Below are 7361 nucleotides of genomic sequence, written 5' to 3' on the forward strand. Positions count from 1 at the left end.
AAGCCCCACTTCTTCTCTGTCATGCAATAAAGGTTTTATCTCGTTGCGCTGAACAGTCGCGGAGCAATGTAACAGAGAAGAACGGGTGTGTTTTTTGACGCACTTTGCGTCAATCGGGTTCTAGGGGTTAAAGCAACACCAAAGAACTTTCCCTCTGTCGCACACACACTGTTTGTTTATCCAGCACCGGCTTTGCAAATAACGATGTCCAAAGACAAGGTAGAATATGTTGCATGACTTATAAAAGTACAATGTATTGCAACATCAGATGCAAGTCAAATTTGTAGTTTCTTATGTCTCATTCCATCGAACTACAAATCCGCTACCCGATCTGGCAAACTTACATAGTGCGGTTATAGCCGATAGAGGGCCGCAAAGCAAATGCAGAATTGCCGTTCACCCTGTTACGAGTTGATGAACCACTGAAACGATTTTGGAAACATTATTTTAAGGTACAAAAACTCTTTGGTGTTGCTTTAAAAAAAAATCACCTCCCCTGACTGATGGAACAAATGAATGGAGGAGCCATCACCAAGATAACGGGACTTTGGTTGACCACACGCAAGACAGTTTCTCCTCCCGCTTGGCCCAGGCTGCTGTTACTGTTGCTTTTGCACAAGCTCCTTCACCGTTTGTTTTTTTCTCTTGGGTAGAGAGGACTCCTGGGTCTTACTACTGGACGGATTCACCGGTGCAGGTGGGAGGGTTACCACTGGAACAGTCAGTTTCACTCCCCTGTGTGAGCTGATGCCAAAGTTGCTGGGTCTCCAGGAGCTTCTCTGGGCTAGTGTTAAGACACAAACTGGTGTTAGTCAGCTTGGCCAGGTGCTTCACGTAGCGTTGGTGAGCAGCTCTTTCTGGCCATGATGCTTTGCCAGAAGGCAATCAATGCCATCCCTCATTGGCTGTGTCCAGCGCAAATGGTCAGGGACAAAAAGTAGACCATCTGCCTGGACGGGACCTGTGTGTGCAGCACGTGGAGAGGCAGGCCGGGGCAATGGCGGAGTCACTGGGACAACTAAAGGAAAAGGGAGAGAAAGAGAACAGCCAATGATTTTCACTTATTTCATGAAATAAGTATTCGTATATGAATTCAATTATTTTAAGAGATAAAGAATTGAGCTAAATTACCTTCCAATTTGGCAGGATGTGCAGGGTGAGTAGCAGCATGTGAGCCAAGAGAAGCCACACCAAAGATGTCGTCCTGGAACATCTCAGATGAATCATCAGTAAATATCTCGCTGAGAGCAGACAGATCGGAGAAGTGATGGACTTGTGAAAGGTTCCACATACTGCAGTCCAAACGTTTCTCCTGTGTCTGTGTGCGAGACACGTAAAATAGGATACTTTGCCTGGTCTGTCAGTGCCTCAAAGCTTATTTGGCTCCATGATCAGGACTGGATCAAAAACTGCAGGCAACTTCACATCAGGCAGATTCAGGTCCACAAGGCACGGGAAGTTCCAGTGAACCACGCCAGTCATGCCCGGCGCCTGAAAGAATTCTGTGTAGACCTGAGTGCAGGTGACCCATTTCGCCTGATGAAAATGGAACCCCTCCTGCTGAGAGGTGCCTCTCACAGGGATCCACAGGGGTACAGCTGCCCCCTCTCCCTTGACATGATTCAGCTGCACTGTTCCACCATGTCTGTAAAGGATTCCCTCTGCAACCTCGGGGTCACTCAGGCAACCTCTGAGGATGTGGACATGCTGAATCCTCCACACCTCAGCATTGACTTGCTTAAACAGCGGCACACCATCAGGATCACATTCTGAATAGAATCTGTGCAGGACACTCTGCACTCTCTCTAGCAGTTCTTTGGGGGGGGGGGCCTGCTTCAGTCTCTGCAGGTCGGTCTGGTCCACGACACTAAAAGCTGCTGAGAGAAACTTGCAGCAGACACACACTCTCTGGAGAAATATTGCATGCAATGAAACAAGTCCAGCTTGATATTCATGCCGTCATGCGCTGTTAAACTTGATGCGGGAGGCACAGGTGTTGGAGGTGCCCAAAGGTTGCTTCAGCCTCGATAGTGGTCTTCCAAGAGTCCCAGAGGAGGTACTCCTGGTGCCCGGAGTTTGGAATCCCGAAGGCCACAGAGCAATCCCTGACCACACACAAAGAGAAGGTGTGTATATAGTCAACCCACTGGTACTTTGCTTTGGGAAGCCCTGCCGAAATGTAACGGCGGTGTGACTGCCCCTCGTACATGGGTTAAGGCCTGTCCAAAAGTGCCTTGTGCAGAGTGAGGGTGTCTTCCTGCCTGTGATACTCCTGAATGAGACAGTCAACCAGGTAGTGGACTGAAACTGTCACTCCATACCAGCCATCCACATCACCAGACCCACCAAAAGGGAGCAGGAGTTGTTGTCCCTGTCAAGGCTGCTTGGCTCAAAGCAGAACTGACATAAAATGGGGGAGACCACACCGTAGCGTTTCAATATAAATACAGAATTTATTTACATAAATAGAAAAGTCAGTATAATGTATAAAAGCAAAATGTTGTGCAAAGTGTGTCTAGGGGAAATGAATAAACAAAACAAAATACGATGACGACGGCGGGAGCTCCCAGCAAGGGCTACACGACCAGCGACGGCTCTCTCCAAACTCTCCCCATCGGAGCAAGCCGCTAATGAGCGATAGGCCAAGAGAGCGTCCATGGGAAACCCGGCCTTCTCATAGTCCAGCCCATTAACTACTAGGCGCCACCCCTGCACTCAGCACCCTGCAGGAGACAGACAGGCAACACATAGAATAAAGGGGCGGAGCCCCAAGAACAATCAACAGGGTCGTAACATCCCTGTGATGGTTCGCTGTCCATATAGTCCACTGTTTTATCAGTGGACAGGTACGCCAAATGTGCGTGCTCATACCGGAGATGGAGAGCCTCATTCAACTGACTGGCCATGTCATTGAGAGACTTTCCGGAGCGGCACAGCTCATCCAACACAGTCTTACATAAGGCCTTTTTGTGTTTAAGATAAGCCGGCAAGATGTTGCTGAAGTGACTTGGCAGCATGTCCATCCACTGTGGTTTATCAGCAAACCAGTACCTCTTACAGGCTCTGTAACTGAGCCGAGAGGCCAGTATGTAGTGCTCAGCACTTGTACCAATGATAACACGTGGTCGTCCAACTCCAAATGACACCATTCGGACAGCCGTACAAGCATGGCAGGGTGTAGGGGTTGTTCACTCTTGGTGTGCTCTGGCTTTTTATATAAAGAAAGGGTGAAACTGGAAGTACTTTGGTGATGCAGTTCATAGACAGTATCAATAAGTTCAGGCTGAGGTGGGTAACGTCACAAGGAGCGCTAGCCGTGTCACTGCCCTCTGTTAAAGAATGCCACAGCTGCTGAGTCTCCAGAAGTTGTTCTTGGCTAGTGTTTAATGACGGACTGGTATTGAGAAGCTTTGCCAGGTGCTTCACATATTGGGATATGTGCAACCTGGCTGTTGGGTGCCCCAGGCTGTTAGGATCTGCGGCAGACCGATGGACCATGTCTGTGTATTCCTGATCCACAAGCTTCAGCATATCCTTCTCACCATGGTGCTTCTGTAGCAAGTTGTTGATGGCATCTTTTGAGTTGATGTGGAAGCAGTGTTGGACTGCTACCTCTTCTGCAGGTACTGCTGCAGCTTATGCATGCGCGTTCCTGGGAAGCAGCTCTGCCCTGTGATGAAAGCCGCGTAATCATCGGCTCTGGCGTCCCAGACCTCCTTTCAGGTGCTCTTGGGCCAAGAACCAAATCCAACCAGCTGGTCATCTTCAGACGTGGCTGCCGCGACACCCACTCCACTGGCTTCATAGGCGAGGAGAGACAGGATCTCTGGAAAACTCAGCATAATGGTAGAGTGATAGTAGGCTGTCCTTCTTATGCCCCTCAGCCATACAAACACCTGAGGCCTGCTCCTTCTGGAGGTTCTGAATTAGATAATATATAATATAAATAATCGTATACCCCTCATCATTCCCCAAAAGCCACCTAAAGGATTTCCCTTGGTACTTGCCAAATTGGAGGATGTAGTCTCCCTGTCTGAGGCATCTCCTCTCTGACGCACCACAGCAAGAACGTTCTGCCGCACAAGCTAGACTTCTCCTGAAGAGTGGGGTTGTCCCTTATCCGCCTGGCTTCATCGGACGGCTCCAGGAGGAGAAATCCGTGTGGTCCCTTGCGGAACACGACACAGATTCTCCCTGGGAAGAACACCACGTTCTCTTGCATCCTGACGATCCAACGATCATATTTATTCATTATAGGTCTATAAGGCATAATAAAGGGACATAATATATGCTGACAGCTAGGGCACCATTCACATACAAGTAAATATATAATAATTATTTAGGTAGAACGATGATGCTGAAGTAAAATTACCTGAGGTGAAGTTTGATTAACGCTATACCTACCTGGTTAATACAAACTTGGCAGAAACAGACTAACACAAGTTTTTATAATTATGAAACGAAAGCTAAACATAAATATAGCTGCCATCAGCAATGAGGGGGCCAAGCAGGTCGTTCAGCAGGCCAGAGTTGCCATGTTAACTCAATGCTGTTACATATTATTAAGCAGTCACAACAATTTTCATGTCAAACAATAACGATTTCATATTGACCTAATGTTCAGAAACATTCAGTTCAAACTAATTTTCTGCATTTCCTGCAAACTCTTCTGAATTTGGTGTAAATCATTATTTTAAATAACTTCAGTTAACAAAATATTTTTTATCAAACTTGCTCTAAATTAAAGGTCTCATCTCATCGTTTTTTCATTCATTTTGCAGTGGTCTGTAGTATTGATGAAAGCCCTGTGGCGGTTTTGGTGAAAAAAATGCTGTCCTGCGTCTGTTTCATGCTGTTCTAGTTTGGTGGGGAAGGTGGGCGGGGAGGAACGACTGGATTTCGCCTCGAGTCATGAATATTAATGACATGCTAATGAATTCACCTCTGATTGGCTAACAGTACTGGGACACTTCCTCCAGTGCGTCCTCATCCGATTCTGCCTGTGCTATGCTCCATATTCAACTTTACAGTGCTAAACCTGGCTAAAACTCGAGTCAAAACTGTTGCACAAAATGTCTTTGGAGATACAACTTCATGTGTTTGATCCTAGTATTCGAGTAGGAAGAAGAACCGCTTCCTGATCGTTTGTCGGTGAATGTTGGTTTAATAGAATGGTAACAATTGCCTGTCAGCTTAAAATTTCTCCTAAAAGAAGTAAACGTTTGTGACAATCGTCATCTTGCTTTCAAGTAATAAACAGTTGGAAACGTTTTAAAATAAAGACCTATTTCTTTACACAGTCAAAAGTCTTTGCAATCTTCCTAGTAGATATTTTACTTCACAACACAGGTACGCACCCTAAATGCAGTTCAGCCACTGACCTAGCCTGCTAATGCTATCGGAATAGCTAGATAGTTTGAATTCCATGATACTATCATTGAAAGACCACTTGGTCATAGCCCAATATATATATATATATATATATATAGATCTAAATGCAAACAAGCCTACCTAGCTATATTTTGCTGGAATTGTACCAGAATGCCTACAGAAGCAGAGAATGTGTGCTGCAAGACTTCTCCGGTAATGAGAACTATGGCTTTGATAGCCTGACATTGGCAGAGGTTAGCCTACTCAAGTTGTTTTCTGTCACGTATGACAGAAAAAGTAGCCTACTATAGGAATCTTATAGTATTTTGGGACTAAATATTACAGTAATACTATAGTATTTGGACATACTATAGGTACTATAAGACTACTATAGAAAAACTATAGCGGTTACAGGATATTATAGAGTTATTAGTAGTACTTCTACAGTATGTCCCAATTATTCCTATAAGATTACTATAATATTTTGTCCCAAATACTATAAGATTCCTATACTACTTTTTCGTAAGGGGATTGCTCGTGGTTAGAAAAATGGGCAACACCAGTACCCCTGTTGTCTGTATGACCCTGTACCCAGAATTAGAACCAGTCTGCCTTAACATAATGTACTCCCTTCAAAATGCACTAAACATTCGACTATGGCCCTCTGTGAGACAGAAGATATGAAAGGTAAGATAAACCTTTAGCTTAAAAGGGACAAAAACTGATGAAACTCCTAAAACAAATATACAAAACAGGTCAATTTTCTATAAACAACTTTATTATATTTACATACAGCAGTAGTACTCAAAGTGTGGTCCGCAAGCTATCTCATTCACAAGTAGATGTGGTAAAATATAATAGATGAGTTGTTTGCAATATTGAACCAACTTGTATGCAAATCCAAACAGTTCTGCAACACTGATGTAACCTATGCCAGTTTAAATCATATGAATCCTCTGACACCATAAGCAAGGTGCAAAGACAATATGCAAGGTGGTTCAGTAAGAAGGCCTATTGTGTAATATACTGTTGAAGTAGGTCTACTGTTTTTTTTGCTAGGTGGTCCGTGAAACACTGACAAATAGTAATATTGCAGTCTATTAAAATAATGCAAACACAAAACAAGAACATCCAAACTATGCACAGAATTAACAATGTCCTCTTTTTGCCAGACGATGCAGACATCTGGCCTACAGATCCTTTGTAAGATGGTGCTGGGATTATTTAGGGGAAAAAGGTCTGAGTTGTTGTTTCGGCTTGTATTGTCCTGGGGATCCGAAGTGACAACACACAAAACACATTCGTTGGCTGTGATGATTTTATTACATTGCTCTTTGATTGCGCTGGGCCATAGGTGGAGCAATCAGGTGTTATTGTGGAGATGTCGCTTTCATCCTCCTCCTCCTCTTGATCAACCCGAGGTCTTCTAGCTGGCCTTGGATGAACAGGCTTGATGGCAGTAGAGGTCAGTAGCAGTAGTAGCAGGCCCCCATGCCCATGGTGTATCCGAAGTGCTTGTATCAATACTCATACTTTTCATGAAGTATTCTGTTTGGGTACCTAAAGTAAATAAATGTGTATTACTGTCAAGTTACAAGATACTAATAGTACACAGGACATTCACTATCTCACAAAACTGTACTGGCACAATGGAAACAAAAATATTTTAGTGACTGTGGTAAGGTGTATGATGTACTAAGTAGCACACCCACAAGAAGACATTCGGTAATATCAATTCTATCTGTTATGCAATTCATGGGTTTCATCAGGTCCATTTACACAGGTGTATTAATCAAGCACCATGCAGTCTGCATTCATAATCAAGGTGCTTGATTTTATACACCTGTGGAAAGTGACCTGAAGAAACCCATGAATTGACTTTCCAAAACATTGACGAGCACATAAGAACCTGTATTAGCCTACTAGAAAAAGACTTCTAGAAACTAACTAGCACAACAATACAAGTTAGATCACAAACCTTTGCTTCTAAC

This window comes from Alosa alosa, chromosome 9 (genome assembly GCF_017589495.1).
Source record: "Alosa alosa isolate M-15738 ecotype Scorff River chromosome 9, AALO_Geno_1.1, whole genome shotgun sequence".
In the NCBI taxonomy this organism is placed as follows: domain Eukaryota; kingdom Metazoa; phylum Chordata; class Actinopteri; order Clupeiformes; family Clupeidae; genus Alosa; species Alosa alosa.